Source organism: Pseudorca crassidens, chromosome 2 (assembly GCF_039906515.1).
Source record: "Pseudorca crassidens isolate mPseCra1 chromosome 2, mPseCra1.hap1, whole genome shotgun sequence".
Taxonomy (NCBI): Eukaryota; Metazoa; Chordata; class Mammalia; order Artiodactyla; family Delphinidae; genus Pseudorca; species Pseudorca crassidens.
The window spans coordinates 136,855,419-136,878,005 of record NC_090297.1 but is presented as its reverse complement, the minus strand read 5'-3'; the positions used below and the strand labels follow the sequence as shown (position 1 = coordinate 136,878,005).

The following is a 22,587-nucleotide window of genomic DNA, read 5'->3' as shown; positions in this document are numbered from 1 at the left end:
TCTGCTGTTATTTCTTTCTCTTAAACAAGAGTAATTTTTAAAATTTTTATTTTGAAATAATGATAGATTCTCAGGAAATTGCAAAGATAGTACAAAGAGATCCCAAGTACCATTCCTCCAGCTTCACCCAATGGTTCCTACTTACTTAACTATAATAACAAAACCAGGAAACTGATATTGGTGCAACGTGTGGGCATAGTTCTTTGCTGTTCTAGCTATTTTTTTGACCTAAAAAATCTAAGTTCATCAAATAACAAACACTGTAACTACATAAGTTTCTTCAGATGCCGTCCTCTTTCTCCTGTATTGGAATAATTTATATTGTCAGAGTTGAATTTTTTAGAACTTCTCACTTCACTTTCCTCTCTTAACATTTCTTAATACCTCCCCTGACAAAAAACCAACCAACCAACCAACAAAAACAAAACAAAAACAAAAACAAAACAGAAAACCAACCCTCCTCTCTCAGCATCCTATATCAGTAAAATGGTACCACCACTCACTCAATTACTCAAACTAAAATTCTTGGAGACATTGTTGCTCCTCTCCTTCACTTATACCCTATATCCAATTCATTAGCAAATCCTATCAATTTTACTTTAAAAATTTATCTTGAAGCTGTTTCTTTTCACACGCACTATGACCACCTTGGTCTAAGCTGCCATCACTCTGGCCACCACTGTGGCCTCCTAACTGACCTCTCAGTCCCACACTTGCCACCCTAGAGTCTATTCTCCACAGAAAACACAAGAGAGATCCCTTAAAGAACTAAACTGAGCCATTAACACTACTCTGCTCAACACCTCCAGTGGCCAAATACTTATTTACATATACATCACTTATTGTATGCCAAGAATGTTAGTGCTTTTTTTTTTTTTTTGCGGTTCGCGGGCCTCTCACTGCTGTGGCCTCCCCCGTTGCGCGGAGCACAGGCTCTGGATGCGCAGGCTCAGCGGCCATGGCTCACGGGCCCAGCCGCTCCGCGGCATGTGGGATCTTCCCGGACCAGGGCACAAACCCGTGTCCCCTGCATTGGCAGGCGGACTCTCAACCACTGCACCACCAGGGAAGCCCTGTTAGTGCTTTAAATGTACTAACTCATTTAATCCTCACAACAACCCTCTGAGGCAGGTTCTAGTATGATCTACATCGTATAGATGAGGAATTTCTGATACAGAGAAGTTAAGTGACTTCCCCAAGGGCACACAGCTATTATGTGGAAGAGCCAGGATGAGACATGGGCAGGCCGGCTGGAGAGGGCACACTCTGCTATTCCGCCTTGTGCCTTTGGAGGAAGACACGATGTGGAGCCCACACTTATGGGGTGGGAGTTATGGTCCACCTCCTTGAGGAAGGATTATTTACATAAATTATTTGGAATTCTTCTTCATGGAAGAGTCACCGCTTCTCCATTTATTTGTTTGTTGAATCATTTATTTACGTCAGTGTGAACTCAGAGATATTCATTTTACACCTTGGGTTATAATTCAGTACTGCTTTGTTTTGTTGCTCAATTTATTCCAGTTCTGGCCATTGGGAATGCTTTCAGTTTGCTTCTGTGTCCCTTTGACATACCCCCATTAGTGTGGGGTTTTTGTTTTTTGTTTTTGAGCACTTCCTTACTTCCTGACACTATAAGATGTTTCAAGCTTATTTTGTATATTTCTTGCCCTAGTTCTAGAATCAGCCATTTCTCCAAAGAGCTTGCTCAAACTACTTTTAAATTATATACTTATTTATATATTTGTATTTTATTCCTCTCTCCCCTGACTATACCGCAAGTTCCATGAGGACAGGAACTTTGCTTTATCCAATGCTGTATTCTAGCCATAGAGTGCCTAGTAACTATCAGTCAATTTTGTATGTGTTCAGTCCATTTTGTTAAATCAATTTCTGACATGGGACCAGTGTTCTTTTTTCTCTGAACTTTAATTTGCTCTCTAGAAGTTGGGAATGTGCAACTCACCATTTACTTGTTTGCCTCTTCATGGTTATTTCCCCCTAAATTTTCCCTCATCTCTGCAATCCTGATGACTTTTTACTTGTTGATCAAAATTAAGTCTAGAATAGCGTTCCTTTATTGCTTCCTCATGTGCAAGAGTTCAGAGAAGTTCTGTTTTAAGAAAAAGAATGAGGCTTACAGTAGATTTCCAGATAACTGAAAATAATTCCTCATCACGTCTGTATTTTCTATGCTGTGTTAGAATAGCATAATTCTCAGTCCAGCCATGTTGCTACTACTGGTTATCCTTGTCTTTACATTTCCCAGATGGTCCCCTTTGGGCTTTCATCTTTGACTTCATGCATACTCGAGACTTGCTGTATCTGCTAGGTCCAGGAAATCTACAAAAGCATACCCTTCCATGGCCATGTTGCAGTTACCAGACACTGTCCACTAAGTCTCTAGAAAATCCTTAAGACTGCATTACATTCTTTTAATTAATTTATTAATTAATTTATTTTTGGCTGCACTGGGTCTTTGTTGTTGTGCATGGGCTTTCTCTAGTTGCGGCGAGCGGGGGCTACTCTTCGTTGAGGTGCGCGGGCTTCTCATTGCAGTGGCTTCTCTTGTTGCAGAGCACGGGCTCTAGGCGTGCACGAGCTTCAGTAGTTGTAGCACGCAGGCTCAGTAGTTGTGGTACACAGGCTTAGTTGCTCTGCGGCATGTGGGATCTTCCCAGACCGGGGCTCAAACCCGTGTCCCCTGCACTGGCAGGCAGGTTCTTAATCACTGCGTCACCAGGGAAGTCCAAGATTGTGTTACATTCTTATATGAAAATTTCCAGTTTATTTTGTTATTTAAACTCTGGTATTATTACTGAACTCTATTACAGTCATCCCTCATTATCCGCAGAGTATTGGTTCCAGGACCCCACTCATAGCAATATCCAAGGATGCTCAAGTCCCTTACATAACACGGGGTAGTATTTGCATATAGTCTATGCACGTCCTCCTGTATACTTTAAATCATCACCAGGGTATTTATGATACCTAGTACAACGTAAATTCTGTGTAAATAGTTGCCAGCTCGTGGCAAATTCAAGCTTTGCTTTTTATAACTTTCTGTAAAATGGAGCTCGTAAAGGTGTCTAGCCCTTTGTATTAGCAACTGTGCCAATGTGTCTATTCAATCATAATAAATAATTTATTTCAAATATATTCCAGGGACTTCCCTGGCGGTCCAGTGGTTAAGACTCCGTGCTTCCACTGCAGGGGGCATGGGCTCGATCATGGTTGGGGAACTAAGATCCTGCATGCCATGGTGTGGCAAAAAACAAACAAACAAACAAAAAAAACCCAGCAGCAACAAAACCAAATATATTCCAAAATACCACCTTTTTATTAATTCACAGAGTTTCCTTCCAAATAATGCAAATTGGTGGGATTTTTTTTTTTTTTTTTTGTGGTACGGGGGCCTCTCACTGTTGTGGCCTCTCCCGTTGCAGAGCACAGGCTCCAGATGCACAGGCTCAGCGGCCATGGCTCATGGGCCCAGCCGCTCTGCAGCATGTGGGATCCTCCCGGACCCGGGGCACGAACCCGTGTCCCCTGCATCGGCATGCGGACTCTCAACAACTGCGCCACCAGGGAAGCCCAGTGGAATTTTTCACATCTATAAAAATGATTTTCTTTTTTTCTGAGGCAGTGGAATTTTTGTATGGCAAATTTTTATCTGAATCTATTGAGGATGGCATAATGGCCTTTGGTTGCAGCAAGCAAGAATGCTGTCAGACAGAAAGGGGAACTGGACGCAAGTGCAGATAAAACTATTCATGGTAAGTTCCCCGTGTCCCCTGCCCCAAGCTGACCTGACACTAAATAAGAGTCTGTGGAGACTCCTTGCAGTGACTGCTGTAAGGATGTTGCTAAGGATATGCCCATCATATTGCTCAGTGTCCCTTTTATGAGGATCCTTCAGAAAAAGCTTTTCCTAGTTTTAGTATAAGCTCAATTATTCAACCAATATTCACTGAGGCTCCTCCTAAGTGCCAGACTCTGTCCTAAGAGGTACAGGCCAGGTCTTGTGCTCATGATTTTCTGTAATGGGAGAGACACACAGTAAACATATTATCAAATAAGTGAGTTAAAATTTTTCATGTAGTGATTAGGGGCTATGAGAAAAAAACAAGCAGGGTGAAGCAATCTCACATTGGGCTTAGGGGAAGAGGAGCCGCTTTCAAGCGGGCAGTTAGAAATCATTTCTCCGAGGATGGGACTTTAGGCTGAGGCCTAAATGACGAGAACAAGTCAGATGTGTGAAGATCTGAGGAAAGAGGAAAAACAGGTGCAAAGTTCTCGAGTCAGGAATGACCTTGGTGTGTTCAAGGAACAAAAAGGAGACCGGGGTGGCTGACGTGTGGTGAGGAAGCAGGGGGTTGGGAGCTGCTGAGATTGAAGGCCCAGAAGGACCTGGGCATTGGGCTTCCTAGGTGAAGAGGAAGTTGCCGGAGCTGAGAAACACACCTGGGCTGCTCTGCCGTGTGTATCTCTGGGTCCCATGAACGGATATCTTAACCCACTTCCTGTTCTCATCTCCTGTTCAACAGCTTTGGGCCAGATTTGTGACCTTTGGTGAGTGCCTCGGAGCCTGAGTTGCGTATTAACTTCATTCACGGCACCATCTCGTGCCCAACTCTTGTGTGTCCTTTTTCTTTCTAATACTTCTTATTGTAGCTAGTTCTGGTTTATGATATGTTGTGGGTGAGTCACTTCCTGTCTTGTTTTGGATGAAGATGGGCGGACAGTGCATACACACAAAAACAATGGTGGAGGGAGGGGGTAGCAACATCTCCTTCACGGAGTCTTCAGAACGGGATGGATTTTTATCTATCCAGCTGAACTTAGAGGCTGTCGCCCCTGTCTTTGACTTTCTGCTCCTTGGATTTTAGCGTGAGGCTATGGGTTTGGAAGGGACTACTATTTGTTAGCCACCTCTCTAAGAAGGAAAGAAGAAAGAGAGGGAGGGATGCCACCAGGAATTTTTACCTGAGGCCACCTCAAGAGATATAAGATGGGTCCCGATGAAAATAGGAAATGTATTTCAGATCCCAGATACCTAAGAGGCCACAGCAGTCAGTTCCAAGAAAGTGTATATTAATTCCATGAACTCTGTGGAGTAAAGGGACAAAAAGAACTGGGAATGTCAGGAATTTCCCTCAAAAGTTACCTGGAATTGCTGTGGACTTCTCAGAGTGTTGTGGTCTCCACAGGCCCTTCACTCAGCGGTGATTCCAGGTGTGGCAGAGCCATCCCAGGCTGACCACTGTCCCCTGGTCATCTCTAGCTCTTGGCTAAACCAGACTTGAGGTTTTGAGAAGATACGCAGGCCAGGGATCTCGTCACGTTGTGGTAACTACCATGTTCTTCCCTGTTAAACGATCATCTAAAAAAAAAAGGTAAGCACTCAGAGTGGGTGTATGATGGGGGGTGGGGCAGGGAAGAGTCACTTACAGATTCTCTCCAGGATAGGGGACAAAGACAAAGGCCTGAGATCATTCTACAGGCAATAAAGTAGCATATCTGTTTTGCTTTAAAATAACTATCTTTCTCTAAAACTAATGCTAACCTGAGTCAAATTTGCCTCCATTCACTTCCTCCATAAATATTTCTTGAGCGCTGATTAGGTGCCAGGCACTGTTCTGGGCATGGGGATACACCACTGACATTACAAGCATCTTCTCCCTCCAAGGTGATCGGGGCCTTCTGCCTGTGATGACCACAATCCTGTCAATGTTCCCTGTCGCCCTGAACTTGCTGATTCCCTCTTGAATAATTGTACTCAATGAGCTGTACAAGGAGCTCATGAAGGAGGAGCTGGGTGAAAGCAGGGAAAGAATCTGGGTATTAGTTCTTGCAATACTCTACCACGAAGATGTCTGATCGAGAGAGCTGCACGCCCATGTGGCTAATTCCACAGTGGCTTGGGCCTCTTCCAACCCACTCTACGCCCTCCTTGCAAACTTTACATGAGCTTACATGTAAATTTTTCAAGTCGTCACCTCCTTCCCCTGTACCCTCCCCCTCCGAAAAAAGGTAGAGGGTACATTTCTTCCTCATTATTTTGCCTTTTCATGCCCCTCCTTACAACTGGCCTCTACCACAACTGGCAGCAGAAGCGCTGACCTATCATGAGAAAGACTTTCTGGGGGATGTGTGGCCTGGGCAGCAGCAGCAGGAAGTACAGGAAATCTCATGAGACAGTCTGTTCTTGAACACTTGCCCGTCTTCTTCTGCAGACTCATGAGGTAAAGAGAAGCATCCGAGTTACTGGGGAGGTAACTGAAACGGAGTCGCAGTTCTTAACTGTTTGAGGTTCACCCATAACTGGCAAAATAACCGCAGGGCACGACCGTTAGACTCCAGCCAAGCCTGCGGCCATGGTGCTGTATGTTGAGATACTTTTGATTCTAACGGTTCTAAGCACCCAGGGAGCCCAGCAGTTATAACTAGCAGTGAAAGTCATAAAGCAAGGCTTTGTCTGCAAGCACTATAATGTGCTGGCTCATGGTAAGATGCTGCTATGGAGTCCTGGGGCGGTCACGTGAGAGGGGAGGCATAGTGGTCTGTTTTCTTGAGGAAAAAGAGAGCTGCTTCCAAGAGGAAGGGCAAGCAGGCTGAGTCATAGATCAGAGCTGACTTCTGTGGAAGACTCGGGATGGGGCCCTGTGACGGCTCTTGTGCTTTTCTGGATGATTTAGCTAACTGATCACACACAATTGTGAGCTCTGGGATGAAGACACTGGCCTCAAGCCCCAGACTTCTAAAAGTTACATCACTTGTTATTAAGAAAAAGGGAGAAAGAGAGAGAGCGAGCGAGAACAAGACAGACAGACAGAGAGAGAAAGAAAGAAAAGAAAGAAAGAAAAGAAAGAAAGAAGCTTTCTCTGCCACATCTCTGGCAAGTGTTGTCTCCTGATACAGCAAGGTCCATTCTTAGAAATGGCCAGGCTTCACTACCAGGGTTTGCTGAAAGCACTGTGTTAAAGCCAGCACAGAAAGACCGGCCCCAGGCTGAATGCTCTGACCCATCCAAATCCACCCAGGCACATGCCCAACTACCACACCCTGTCTTGTTTTCGGTCACATCTGATCCTCTGGTGCACACCTTGGGACACTGGAAATTCTAGGATGGTTTGCCTCTGTCTTACATACACCAAAACCACCAGGCCAGGCACAGTGGCTTCCTTAGAGATAGCATCTAATGAACCCAGTGGATGACTTCTTCAAGCAAGTTGGCAGGTCAACCTAATTTGGAGGAAGAAAGAGAAGCAGGCCAAAATATGGCCAGGGATCAGAGATGGGCCCTGGACCAACCATCACCAACCTAGCTAAAACCCCCCTCTGCTACTTCTCTTGCCTGGAGAGGAACTCCTCCCTAGGCTGAAAACATGAAGAGCAGAGCTGGGTATTGTCAGAGGCTGGGTGGATTACAGCCTGGAACAGGGCCTGCCAGTCAGGAGACCAGGACTGGGGTCCCAGCATTATGATCAGGTGAAGATTATCATCTGGCCATGTTGATAAGGCCCCCCAGCCTGGTTGTGGCCGGGGTGAGAGGGTTCCTACTCTGCTCCTAATCTGGATGGAAGGTATCACATAACTGATTTATAAAATGCAATTGATGCTACGTAAGCTCAAAACACTTAATATGTCTTTCTAAGTTCAGATATGGTTTTTTTAAATGGATGCTCTCCTCCCAGCTCCCCACTGCCCATAGCTGACTTGGTGATTGAGCTATTCTGACCACTCTTTTTAAATTTACAATCAAGTTCTAAAGGTGAGCATTTCTTTAACAGATGTATAACACAGTCAATAAAATTAAAGGTGTATTCAAAAGACCTTTTTCCAAAGCCTGGAAAATTTATTTAAGATGAGAGGGGCTGCTCAACTTCAGCTGGGCAGGGGTGGGAATGCAGGGATTTTATCACTACCTCTCCTGGGGAAAATACTAAGTAGCAACTCTCCCTACCGCCATCAACACCACCCAGAACATAAAAACACACAAGAAACTTTGGCCACGTAGATTTTTTCCCAGGCTGACCAGATATTTTCTTTTGTCTTTTTGAATTTTATTTATTTTTGTCTGTGTTAGGTCTTCACTACTGCAGGCGGGCTTTCTCCAGTTATGGCGAGCAGGGTCTACTCTTCGTTGTGGTGTGCAGCCTTCTCCTTGCTGTGGCTTCTCTTGTTGCGGAGCACGGGCTCTAGGCGTGTGGGCTTCAGTAGTTGTGGCTCGCAGGCTCTAGAGCGCAGGCTCAGTAGTTGTGGCGCACGGGCTTAGTTGCTCCGCGGCATGTGGGATCTTCCCAGATCAGGGATAGAACACATGTCTCCTGCACTGGCCAGGTGGATTCTTGACTACTGTGTCACCAGGGAAGTCCCAGACCAGATATTTTCTAATTAGCATCTATTAGCCCTAGGGTTATTTATTTTTTTTAAATTGGAGTATAGTTGTTTTACAATGTTGTGTTAGTTTCTACTGTACAGCAAAGTGAAGGAGAGTTCCCTGTGCTATACAGCAGGTTCTTATTAGTTATCTATTTTATACATATTAGTGTATATATGTCAATCCCAACCTCCCAATTCATCTCATCCCCTCACCCCCCATATCCCTAGGATTATAATTAAAAGTTGCTTTTTTTGGTGTTTTAAGGTAAAATCTTCTTATAAGTAACACCATCATCATAAAAAGGTCAGAATAAGTGAGAGAGTTTGGAATTGACATGTACGCCCTGCTATGTTTAAAATACATAACCAACAAGGACCTACTGTATAGCACAGGGAAGCTGCTCAATACTCTGTAATAACCTAAATGGGAAAAAATTTTGAAAAAGAATAGATACATGTATATGTATAACTGAATCACTTTGCTGTACACCTGAAACTGACACAACATTGTTAATCAACTATACTCTAATATAAAATAAAATTTTTTAAAAAAAGGTCCAAATAAAATTTCAAGTCCCTACCTATGGCCAATATATTTCTAAGTAACATCCAAAGTAACAATATTCCCATAAAAATGTTGGCATTGTGTAATACTTTCACCTGCCTTATCTGGTCCTTATGATCACATGAGTAAATTGGCCCAGCTCTACCATCCCCACTTTACAGTGAGGAGGAGCAGTGGATGTTGGAGCACATCTCTCCAGCCAAGGAAGGACACAGCCAAGGGGCACGTGACTGACCAGCAGACAGCCTCTCACTGTCAGCTCCTTCAGAGTGGCCTCAGCGGCCAAGATCCACCTCACCTGAGGCACGCCCTTCTCAGGGGTGACTGAGTGAGGAGGGGTAGAAAAGCCCAGCACTTCAGTCCCCTGCACGATGACCACAGTGGGCAACGCTCACCCCAGATCTCCCTGCCCAGGTCAGCCCAGGTTCTGTCAGATCTACGTTGCAGGTTGACTGCTTCCTCCGCCCAGCTCTGCTTCTTCCTCCCATCCTCTCACAGGTGTTGAACCCCCCAAAATATCTGCACCCTAAACTCCATCTTAACAACGTCCAAAGAACCCAACCTTTGAGTATGGATGCCAAAAAGGCAAGGGTGTGAAATGAGATTTCACTGGCTGGACCTTCACTGCCTGGTTGGCAAACTTGTCACTGGTGGTGAGTGAAACACAGACAGCCCCCCTGCATGAGGTGGTTATTCACTTGTTCAAACTTTAACTTCTGTGAATTGGGAAGGTGTATTGGTGGCAGGGGATGCACTAACCTGTGTAGATACTCCAGGTGTTTGCAGTGTGTGGAGGGAAGGATGATGTTGTCGGATGGTTATTACTAAGTGCCACTGGTGCTCTGCATGAAGATGAAGATCGGACAAAGAGTCACAGGCAGTTGAAAGCCAGGTGTGGAAGCCAGAGGGCCTCTTTGGTTGCCCTGCAGAGGAAGAATGGAGAAAGACAAGGACCAAGCCCATGACTTAAGAGTGCCTGAACTTCAAAGACAGTTAAATGCCCAACCGAGGCAGATCTGCTATGCCAAGTTCAGGGCACTGGTTGGAAAAACCTGAGACCCTAGCACAGTGCATGTGGGGACATGGTGGATCGTCCCTCCACAGGACCCATCCCTACCTCCCTCATGGCCTCTAGGTTTGAGTCACAGGATAGCACAGCTGGAAATGTACCAGGCCTGATGAGGAAGGAGATAGCCTATGCCTCAAAGGAATTGGAAAAACTGAACAGAAGATACTGGTAGAAGCCAAAGGACCATACGTATAATTAAGTTCTGTGGGTGTTTGATCAAGGGAGCTGAAACATACAGATAGGGAAGGGTTTATAGGATTGAGGGAAGCCTCCTGAGATACAAGACTGAACACCCTGGCAAGGAACCCAGGAGATAGTGTGAACTTGCTACTCGGATGGCTCCTAGAAGCATAAAGAAAAAGTGATGGTACACATTGAGAGAAACTGAAATGCTAGAATTGTAGTGGCAGATAGTAGAGGAAGGGATCAAAACGCTATGGTGGTGGGGGGACTTCCCTGGTGGTCCAGTGGGTTTAGCTCCGCACTCTCAATGTAAGGGGCCCAGGTTCAATCCCTGGTAGGGAACTAGATCCCGCATGCATGCCACAACTGAGAAGCCCACATGCTGCAACTAAAAAAAAGATCCTGCATGCCTCAGTGAAGATCCCTCATCCCTGTGCCAACTAAGACCTGGCACAGCCAAAATATATAAACAAATAAATAAATATTTTTAAAAAAAGGCTATGGGGCTGGTCATGTGACAGTGAGTATAGTAGGTATGGCTGGATGATCCACTGAATGCTTATATTCCAGAGGAATGCCCAAAGGACACACCATTCCACAAGGCCATTGGGATGTGCTAGGGGAAAGTTAAACAGTGGCCCTCCTCTGAAGGCCAGGGGCTGATGGTAGCAGAAACTGTTACAGACCTTGGCTTGCTCATAGCAGTAGGGTTGATGGGACATTGAAATAATAAAGGTCAGGAGACAGCATTTAACTGCCAAAGTTAAAAGTTTGTAATTATTAAAAAGACTGATGAGGTCAGAGTGGCAGCCAAGGAGGCCTGATCCACAGAGAGTTATGGCAACAGTTAACAGAACATGGGGTTCCTAGGAGAAAAGAGATGGGAAGTTGACAAGGATATTACTCAGACGGTATTAGCAGAAAAAATCTAGCATGGGTGATTGGCAGATTGTGTATGAGAGGAGGGTGGTCATCCCAATACTAAGTCACCACTCCATGCACAGCCCCTAGATAGGATCCAGTTTTCAGACCTGGAACACACTGTCTGATGAGGTGGCTGGGTCTCCAGGCAACAATCTGGAGGACCCTGCAACACCATGACAAGTGAACAGGGTATTTCTCTAGTCCTTTTCCAAAAGGATCTATAGCTATTTATTTGAGTAACTGTGTCCTGGGCACAGGGTCTGAATTGACATTGCTATGCAGAGACCTGCAGTATAATTGTGGCCCTTCTGGAGGGCACCTGAGGTCAGATATTCAATACAGTCCTAGCCAAAGTTCTGCTTAGAGTAGGCCCCCTGAGTGTGCAGACCCACCTGTTGTCACTTCCTTAACCCTTAAGTGTAAAATTAGGATTGACATACTTGGTCCAACTCCCACATTGGGTCCTTAGCTTATGGGGTAAGAGTTATTATAGTGGAGAAGGCCAAGTGGAAGTATATGAAACTGCCTCTTCCCGAGATAGTAAATAAAATTTTAAAAACCACTATTGCATCCCAGGGGGGATGGCAGAGATAAGTGTCATCCTTAAGTGTCCAAAGGATTCAGGAGCAGTGGTTCCTAGAATATCTCCATGTGAGTCAGCAGTCTGGCCACTGCAAAAACTAGATGAATCCTGGAGGATGACTGCAGATTATTACAAACTCAAATAAGGAGTAGCCTGATTACAGTACAGCTGCTGTTCCAGATTAGGTATTTTTGCTAGAACAGGCTAATATAGCCTCAGGTTCATGGTATATCGTCATTGATTTGGTAAATGCATTCTTTTTAATCCCATTTAAAAAAGAGGATCGGAAGCAGTTTTCATGTTGCTCCAGGGCTATGTTAACTCTCCTGACTTCTGTCCTAACAAAGTCCAAAGACAGCTCTACTGTCTGGACATTCTATAGTATCGATCCATTATATTGATGATATTATGTTAATCAGGCTGGAGGAGCAACAGATGGCTAGCACACGTGCACTTAGAGAGTAGAAAATAAACCCTATGTAGATTCAGGTGCCTGTCACTTCTGTACAATTTTTGGAGGTCTAGTAGTTAGGAGTGTGCTGGGAAATCCCTTTCAAAATAAAATATAAATTATTGCATCACATACCTCCTACTATAAAAAAGGAAGCACAACACCCAGGGGGCCTTTTGGGGTTCCGGAGGCAGCATATTCCACTCCTAGGAATGGAGGACATGAAAGGATGCCAGATTTGAGTGAGGCTCAGAGCAGACAAAGGCCCAGTGGCAGGTCCAGGCAGCAATACAAGCATTTCTGCCACTTGGACCATATGATCCAGCAGACCCAGTGGTGTTAGAGGCATCCTTGGTAAGGAAAGGTGCCATTTGGAATGTGTGGAAAGCCCTAGAAGGAGAGTCACATGGATCAAGGCCATGCAATTTGCAGTAGATGATTATATGCCTTTCTAAAAAACAACTCCAGGTGTGGTACTGGGCCCTGGAAGAAATGCTTGACCATGTGAGACCAAGTGACCATGAGTCTAGGACTATTCATCTTGAGCTGAATCCTGTTATATCCATGGAGTCATAAGGCCAAGTGGGCCCCCGAATAATTCATCATAAAAGAGAAGTGGTTCATCTGGGATTGAGCACACGCAGGCTACATAACAGAGCTCCTCCGCACCGCACACCCATCACTGTTGCATCCACGCCTCTCCCTCAGCTCACACCCAGGGGTGTGAAGGGTGATTTTTTTTTTTTTTTTTTTTTTTCGGTACGTGGGCCTCTCACTGTTGTGGCCTCTCCCGTTGCGGAGCACAGGCTCCGGACGCGCAGGCTCAGCGGCCATGGCTCACGGGCCCAGCTGCTCCGCGGCATGTGGGATCTTCCCGGACCGGGGCACAAACCCGTGTCCCCTGCATCTGCAGGCGGACTCTCAGCCACTGCGCCACCAGGAAAGCCCCGGGGTGATTCTTAACAACTAACTGAAGGAGGATCAAAAAGCGCAAGCTTGCATATGAATGGATTGGCTTGGTATTTCTGTGAAAGTTGAATGGTTGAATGTTGATGACAGCTGCAGGACAGTCTCACTCAGGCTTGGCCTTGAAAAAGGCAGGGGCAAGAGAAAGTCCTCCCAATGAACAGAGCTCTAAGCAGTGCCCATGGTCATTCACTTTGTGGCAAGAGAAGGGGTCTGAGGTTAGAATATACATGGACTAATGTACTGGAGTATAATTCTAGCAGGAATGATCCCCGATGTCTCACCCAGCCTCATAAGAGAGAGGTTGGAATGTTATTTTCCAAAGATAAGCTCCATTCTTTTGGAGGGAGCCTCCCTTTGTCCCAAGACTGACCTGGCTCCTCTTTGGGGCCCTCCTCAAACTCAGAGGATCCCTCAGAGGTTTAGGAGGCCCACTCTCTCCTTTTAAGGTGTTGCTGGTCCCGCATGGCAGAGAGTACATAGCACACATAGAGAACACGTCAAAAACAAATAGCTCCTGAAACTCTATCCCCAGCTTTGGGTTAGGGCCCCTCCTGGCACAGACTTCTCAGAAGCCTGAACAGGGTTGTGTGATTTTCTGTACCAGGATTAGCTAAGACTAATACAGATCTAATGTAAACATACTTAGGGATATGTAGGAAGTATGCTTAAATTTGCACTTATAGCAGCCTGGTCAAGCTTTGGGCAGGGGAAGGAGGATATTTTTTTTCAATTAGACACTTGATTGGTGATATAACTTAAATATTTCAGATTGCAGTTCGTCCACAAGCAGATAGAGGAGAATGAAAAACTGGGCAGAGATTTTCCAAGAAACTTATTTAACCAACAATTGCCATTTTTTATCGTGGAAAGAAAGACTGGCCTACAGAAGCCTTGCCCCTTGTCCACTTCTGGTTCTGTAGCTACCACAAAATACCCCCAAGTCCAGGAAAACCTAGTCAAAAAGGACCGAGGGACCCAGAGGAGAAGGCCCTTGTTGCCACACATTCTTACAAAATTAAACTGGCTTGTCAACCTGCAAGAATAACGATGAGAACATAGTGATAACATTTAAAATAAAGTAAAACTGTTATCTTTAACCTTTACTTTAGATGAGAAATACTTGGTGGGGTGGTGCCTTTAAAAGACACGTGGGCTCTATTCCCTGAGGCTCAGAGATGCAATTGCTCTGAGGAGGGGGCAGCCTGGTAGGTAAACACCAAAGAAGGCCTTGACCTAACCTAGCACCAGGTGATTTCTATCCCCACAGAAGAATATACCTTTGGCAGGGGGTGGGGTGGAGAGAGGGAGGCCTAAAAGAACCATTGAAAAGAGATCTACAGAAACCAGTAAACCGAAGCCGATTTTAAAATGACAACTCATGAGCCTCTATATTCCACAAAGATCCTGTGAACCTTTTGAAACACACCATGATATTAAATCCACATTTCATGTATTAATACCAATTTGTTTGCTAATAATTAGACAATAAAAAGTAAGGTTATTGTTTTACAATGTCTTCGATTTGGGTTCTGTAAATGGGCAAGCAAATTCCTACTGGATGTGCCAATCAGAAAAAGAAGTCTCCCAGAGGGCTCCCAGAGGGCCCTCAGAAAGCCCTCCCAGAGGGCTTTTGAGAAAGCCCACCCCGCCAGTGCAGAACTACATGTTGGCAGCCCAGTAGAGGGATGAGCGTTAGTCCAGGAGCTAGGTGACTTGGATCTTTGTCTGTTTTTGATACCGACTTAGCGAGCTATTTACCTGAGATCCTTTTTCATCTGTAAAATGGAGATAATAATGATTATTTTAATAACTTGAAAGGTAGTTGTTATTTTATTATTACATTATTATCACTCCACATGTAACTTGACCCAGTGGGTCTTAGTCTTGTTTGGGAAATTACTCTTTTTATTATAATCTTCATGACCAACGGCCTTATTTTTATTTTGGTTGGCATCATTATTTCTGTAGCAAAAAACCAGAAGAAGTGCCAAATAGGTGACCCCAGCGAAATGGCCTCAACGATACAGTTATCTAAAGGATCCTTCCTTCCCACGTTATACAACAGTACGTTTTATTACACTGTCTACACTCTTATACCATGAAAATCCCCGCTTCAAGGCCTAAGGAAAAGCCAGTGACTTCAGTACTCATGATCCCAACTGCAGAATGTCCTTAGAGGGTTGTTATTAGCATGGAATGAGAGTGAATATGAAGACACTTTGTAAACTATGAGGCACTAGACACGTGTGGGTGATGGTGATGACAGTGGTGGTTATGGAGAAGATGGTGTTAATGACAGTGATACAGACCAATTTGTTAACCTTGAATAAATAGGTAAGGACATGAACTGCTGGTCCCCGCTCGAGTAGTAGATGTACTAAAGGAGACAGGGCAGCCTCTGGAAAAAGGCTAAGTCACGTAGAGTGAAACATAGAGCTGGCTGGTTATAAAGTCTTATAGTTCTAAAACGCTATCCCATCCCTTTCAAATCTGAGAAATGCCAAACAACTTCCTGGTAGTATTCATTGGGTTTTCTTCCCCTGCATGCTTCTTTCTAGATAGTTCACTTGAGGCTTTGTCATGCATATCTCTTGTTCAGCAAAGTCCCTCCTCCTGCACAATCTCAGTGAGTACCACTCTCTGGACCATAGGATGGGTGTCAACATTGGCCAAAGGGCAGAGGGTAGAAAGGAAGGGGCAGGACAGTGAGGAAGACTTGTCTACTCATCCCCAGGAAAGTTTCATGAATTACTTGTCCTTACAACCCACTGACTGCTCTTTTTCTAATGGCTAAACTCTTTGAGACAGTAACACAGAAGCTTCCACTTTGGTGGAGAAGATAGACATAGTAAAGCATTATAAAAGTACACATAAGTACCCCCAGTGCTCAGAGCAGGCTGCTACAATTCCATTTTAATTGGAAGATGAAAGGACTTCCCTGGCGGTCCAGTGGTTAGAACTCTGGGTTTCCACTGCAGGGGGTGCGGGTTCCACCCCTGGTTGGGGAACTAAGATCCCGCACGCCGCGCAGCCATAAAAATTAATTAATTAATTTAAAAAATTGGAAGATAAAAGACTTCATAGAGGAATAGGAGTGGGGACAAATTTAAAAAACTGGATTGAAAACTAAATAAATGTGAGGGATTTGTTAACCATCCAGAGGTTCACTTTTTTTCCCCCAAACAGGAGAAGAAAAGTATCATTATCCTTGTTCTGGGGCTTCTCCCACATCTTTTGGATCCCTTAGTCTGGCAGTTGAAAATTTCTTTCTCTAACTGTTGGGGACTTTTTCCTCCAGAAAGCCATTCTATCTGCCTGCTACTGCTCAAGGTATCTTTGACCAAAAGAACTGCATAGAGGACAAGATCTCAGTTGTTCAGGATCAGGGCTGGAGGTCAGAGGTAAAAGATCCATAAGTCTGTACCTCTCCCAAGCCATGAGCTGTCTCCTTGGATTAGCTCAGAGCAGTGAATGGCCATGGGCGCATGACCATCAGGTCATCCCAGCCTTGTGGAACTTGATCAGTGACATAACTATGCCCTGCTGCTGACAATCCCTCTCTTTAGAAAGACATGGGGTGGTTGTGAGAACTCTTACAACTTGCTGTGGGACCACTGGGTAGATAACACCCCATCTGCCTTCATCACAACACTTGACCCTTAATCCCTCAATGATGCTTTTATCAGAGATTTTTTTTTTAATCTCTGGAGACTTTCCCAAACTCTACTGAGTTTCATGTTGTTGGTTTCATCTCACCCTGTGTGTTCTAGCCATTAGTGTCTGGCCCTTCTTTTAGAGCAGACTTTCTCATGAGAGTTTTGGGCGCTAGAAGTAGATATTCTTCAGACTGACTCTTCTTCTAGGGAGATTAGGCAGGAGTCTAAGAATGTAAATAGACAGGCCCAAGAGAACGCTTTGTGTATGACTGGATCCCAGGACATCATGGACTGCACTGGGTGGGGGATGGAGCTTGACCAGAAACCTGGTGAAAGTTCATTCTACCCTGAAGCCCCGCTGGCTCACTGCATAATGAAACGATGGCTCAAAGAGTCTGTCTCCTCCACGGTCAATAAGGCCTCTTGCAGCAGACTGCTCAGGCATACGTGCTCATGTGCTCCCACATCCTATCTGCCGTGCGCTTCCTCTTCTCCCATGGACTCTTCAGGTTCAATGCCTGAGAAGCCACTTGAGGACCCTTCAGCACCACAGCTGCCAGTGCCCTCCATGACAGTACTGATACCTGTGCAGGTGTTGCTGTCTGCCCGCCCCCACCCCCGGCCCTTACCCCGTGTCCCCAAAGCTGTGTAGACCAAGGAGCTGTTACAGTCTCAGAAGACCTCAGTCCTCAGTATGTCTAAAACACCGCAGCCTCAGCACAGAAGCAAACAGAATGCTCTTCCTTTCCACTTTCAGTTACCCTAGCATCAGAATCCTGCTTTTTATATCTCCTCCAATGTTGAAAACTGGCTGTTGTAGCTTCAGCTTGTAGCTTCTCTTTCCCTGGGGCCAAGGGCGAGATTGGCTAATGTCTGAGATACCCATTCCCACTCCTGCCACATAAATCCGTTCCAAAGTGACTCTTGCCAACCTTTCTGTGACACACACACAGGCAGGTCTGAATCCCTGAGATGGGCACCATTTAGGCTGCAGTGGGGGACCCTGTATGCTATTTAAAGAAACAAACAAAAAAGAAACGAAATCCCAGGAATCTTGAAGCTATTCATCTTGAAGACTATTCATGGAAGCAGGGAAATTAAACATGACATCCTTGAATATATACCCTCCACAGCGCAGCTTGGCCTATTGTTTCCCTCATAATGACAATTTACCTCTGGGAGGTTGAGAGCGGGGCACTCTGCTGGATCAGGTATCGGGGAGGAAATGAGAACAAAGCTATATTGTCAGGAAGCTTGAGGGCTGACACAAACATAGCAGTGCTCCAGAAAATTATTGTTGAAAATGTTTCCTCCATAGCTGCCTGCGGTTGTTCAACCTAATCTTCAGTGAGACTGGACCTGGAGAGGAAAACTACTCCTGTGTGTTGCTATTCCATTAAGGAGAGAAACATAAAGACATAAATAAGAAGAGTGGTGTGAGCCATTCCCATTGTTCTGTCTTCCCTTTCTGCTCCCTCTTCGACATCACTTTCCAAGACTCAAGTGTTCTCTTAGCTCTAAGGGCTGTTGTCATTAGGAGAAAATATTGATTTGACTTACATGCCTTTCTTCCTTTTGTGGAGCTCCTACCTGCTCACCTGCTCATTTGATTACCTGGGGACCTGATGAGAGTAGAAAATCCCAGAGACAAAACCAGGGCCCAAGGTGGAGTGTATAGAATCTTTAGAAGCGAATTGTTGGGCTAGAAAAATTGTCAAGGTGGAATCTAAAATGGGATCTGTCATCAATAAAATCCTTTAGCCCTTCTGCTTCTTTAGATAATCCCATGGATACCCCAAAGTAGATTTAAGTGCCCAACTAAAGGACACAGGGGATTATTGTGGATGTGTGAGGCTCATTGTGAGCAAGATAAAGTTTCTCTAAAGTCTTGATCTGTCAGCACTTCTGGTTGAATTTTTTTGTGGCAGCTGTAAATCAATTCCTTTCTTAAGAGTGCAGGAGAAGCTGTGAAGAATCCTGCAAAGAGTGAAGATGAAATATGGAAGGAGAAAAGGGACAGAACTGTACTAATAAGCTAGTCATTACAAATGGCTTTGGGGATTCATTCATTCGTTCATTTTTCATTCATTTATCCACCCAGTCACTCAACACATATTCACAGAACCGTTTACTGTGTGCTAAGCATTATATTGTTGGGGGCAGATCAGTGAATAAAATAGGAAAGATTGCTGCTTTCTTGGAGCTTTTGCCTGGTAAGGGAGACAGACTAATACGACACAAATTATGTAACTGTAATTGTGGTAAGTGTTAGGAAGCAGAGGCACAGGGTGCTATGAAAGCAAATAACAGGGTGGCGATGGTTCAAAAAAATTTCCATGAGGAAAGCTGAGCCCTGGAGGATTAGCCAGATGAAAGAGAGGGGAGTTTGGGGAAATGACCTAATCAGGAAATAATAGCACGAATGAAGGTGAAAAAATGGTCAGGTGAAAAAATGAATCTCAAAAAAATAGTCATCTGTAAAAAGCAAATGAGCAAAACTCAATGAAGAGAAGGCAAAACAAATAAAGCCAAACCACAGTGGGGCAAATATCTGCTCCAAAAAGCTGCAGTGGCGGCAGGGGAGTGGGTGCAGGGCCTCCTCCATCCATCTGGCTTCCGTCTCTCCCACACTGATAGCAAAAGGCATTTTGTGGAAGCACAAGGTCAAGTCCTCCACTACTGCATCCCTAAGATGTTACCCTAAGGCAGATAGATGCCATGAATTCTTTGTAAAATTAATATGGTTATCAAATGACAGAATGGCAAAGTTGGAGGTGGGGATAAAACTAAAATTACTGGGCATCCATGATGTGGCAGGTAATGTCTAAGCCCTTCGTGTGTATATTCTCATTTAACATTCAAATAGACCTCCATGGTGGATAGCACACATTTTATACTCTAAAGAGAACTGCAGTCTGGATAAGGTAAGTCACTTGCTCAGAGAGTTAAGGCTGGAGATAAACCAGCTCCAGGTGGTCTAACTCTTACTTCTGACCATACTCCCACTCTTCTTTGCAACCTAATTAGAACCCATAGAGCTTGTCTGGTCCCAGCCTGTTCTTTTGTAAGGGGACCTGGAGCTCACAAAGGTTCAGAGACTCATGTAAGGCCTTGGGATTAGAGGCCAGTGTAGGATTAGACCTCTGGTTCCCATTGCTAATCCATACATCTTCCCCATTTCTTCTTGTTTTGTTAAATGTAATAAAAACACACAGTTGAGAATTATCAGGATAGAATGCCAAAACTACACAAAAATTCATCATCATTTTTCTTGAGTTACATCCCTTTTTCCCTGGAAAGCTTCAGTGTCAAAATATGTAGTGGAAACTTCTATCAAAAAAAATAAAAACCCCACTAAATTATATATTTTGTAATGAAGCAATCATACCTTACTTTTGGATTTTTGTATTTTGAACTCTATTAAAGCAGGACATGTTTGCATTAAGCAGCTGATTTGTGCATTTTATACAATATTCTTCGACATTCATCTAATAAAATGCAAAGTCTTAAATAAAGTATATTTAATCAATTAGCTTCTCTAATAAAATCTCATATCCAGAATAATATCTTGGCTCATACACTGAATAATGAAACAATACTGTGGAACAGGAAGATAAAAAATGGTAACCATTTGCTCCAACAGAGAGGAATTCTACATTTGTTATTACAGAGTTGCTTCTAATTAGGTTTAACTTTGAACATGCCACTCACTCTTCTGGCCTTGGATTCTGCATTGGAGAAATGTAGGGATTAGACCTGATGGTCTGTAAGATTCCTTTTAGATTTGAACTTCAATGAGACAATGGGTCTTGGAGGTTTATTTACAACTAGCTCACCCTTTCCTCCTCCACAACCCTCAGCCATCATTCTCATCAGCTGTCCCTTAACTTGATTTCCAGCCCTTCCCTACTGGGTCTTAGAAATGCTAAAGGGAACGTCTGACATTTTCAATTCCTGGGCCTGAGCGCCCCCTAGGCACACAGAGAAAAATTGTAGCTCTGGGAGAAGACGGTGTCTCACTACGGTCAGCACCAAACCCTTGCACTTCCCTGTATGTACTCTGAGGCAAGAACACTGGGGCAGGGAGGGAGCTAGGAAGGACAAGAGGGAGTGGGTGGTAAGCTCTGTCGTCAACCACACATTGCAGGGGCTCTGTGCGGCTGTCCCCCTAACAACAGGCACATTCAGAATGGAAGGAGGTGAGCTAGAGGTGGAGCAGACCCTGCCCCGTGGAAAGAAGTCAGGGGCCACATAGTGAATGTATCAGGCTAAAGAGTAGTTACTGGAAAAATTTTACTGTTCAACTAAATCCATTTGCAGAAAATGATCCAAAGGTTACTAAATAAACATCAATTATTTGCATTGCTTACGTTGCCTTCCTGTTCCTATAAATATCATGCATGCATATCACTGGATTTCATCTTTGTGTATTTACCTTTTTTGCTGTTTTTCTTATTTCTGGTACTGTTTTGTATACATACCTCCCACACTCACAGTCCACATAAATATTACCTTAAACCTTCTGTAATATGGCTAAACCATAGTGAGGCACTTATTGAGAAGAAAATTTATGCCTGTGTATATGTATGTGGTATTAAGTGTTCACTGTGTATGTTTGTGGGTGTGTATGTTTGGGATGTATGTATTATATGTGATAGTATGTGTCTGCTGTGTGTGTGTGTGTCTCGGTATGTATATGTGGTATATGTTCGTGTGTGTGGTATGGTATGTGTATTTGTGTGTATATGTTTGTGGCATATGTGTTTGTGTCTGTGTGTGTGTACATGGTGTGTGTATGTATCTGAACGTCTCTGTGTTTGTGTGTGGTGAAGTGTGTGGAGGGTTTTGTGATGGGTGTGGTGTGTATGTGTGTCTCTGTGTGTTTGTATGTGTGGTTTGTAGTGTGTATGTGTCTGTGTGTGTATGTGGTGAATCCCTGTGTGTGGAGGTGTGTGTGGTATGTATGTCTGTGTTTTGTACATCTGTGTGTACATCTGTGTGTATATTTGTGGTGCGTATGTTTCTGTGTGTGATATGTGGTGTGTATGTTTGTGTCCCTCCGTGTGTGTATGTTTGTGTTTCTGTGCCTGTGTGTGTGATCACTCCTATACGGGGACTTCAGTCCCACAGGTCTTGGTCCTGGGCCCTTCTCTCAGACCTCAGCATCTGTGCCAGAATACAGATACAGAGACTTCCTGGTACTCACATGGACTGCGGTTTGTGTCCGGACAGAGTGGAGAAAGCATGTCCTACTGCAGGTGTTTATAAGCCTGCACAGACGTGTGCCTGGGTGTGTGATATGCCAACTGCTTCTGCAGAGGACAGGAGTCTGCAGTTATCAGCAGAGTCAGGACCCTCAGGAAGCAATTACCACAGGCACCAGGATGCTTGAATTCCTGGGGGTCTGTTTTTCCTCTAAGATCATACTTTCATTCTCTATTAAAAGAAAAAAAAAAGGCAAAAATAAAAATCTCTTGGGTGAATCAGTCAGTCATTGTTATTAGGCCCTTCCATCTCGACATCCTCTGATCCTAGAAGCACTCAAATCCACCAAATGGCTTTTCCCCTATATTCTGGTTTCAGTTCTCTGTGGGACTTGCACACACAGCTCCAACTCCCTCCACCACATGGGCACCTCTTTTGTGTCTCTCTCATCATTGTCGGCCTTCTGCCTTCCTGACCTGGATCAGACCCAGAAGGTGAAGACGACTGAGGCCACAGTATCTAGGTTTAATTCTCTGTTTAAATCCCTGATAATTAATTCCTCTAATGTTCATTGAGTAGGTGTGGCCACATGCTGGG

General features: G+C 44.4%; 1 long non-coding RNA gene across 1 annotated transcript in view; it reads right to left on the bottom strand.

The window, feature by feature from the left end:
* LOC137219772 (uncharacterized) overlaps window positions 1-22,201 on the bottom strand; it is a 48,943-nt gene extending 26,742 nt beyond the window's left edge. The window contains exons 1-3 of the long non-coding RNA XR_010941237.1: window positions 21,992-22,201; window positions 9,710-9,873; window positions 5,168-5,383 (exon numbers count right to left, since the gene is read on the bottom strand). This is a non-coding gene — a long non-coding RNA (uncharacterized lncRNA). The remainder of the gene's footprint in view (window positions 1-5,167; window positions 5,384-9,709; window positions 9,874-21,991) is intronic.
* Between the last annotated feature and the right edge of the window lie 386 nt (window positions 22,202-22,587).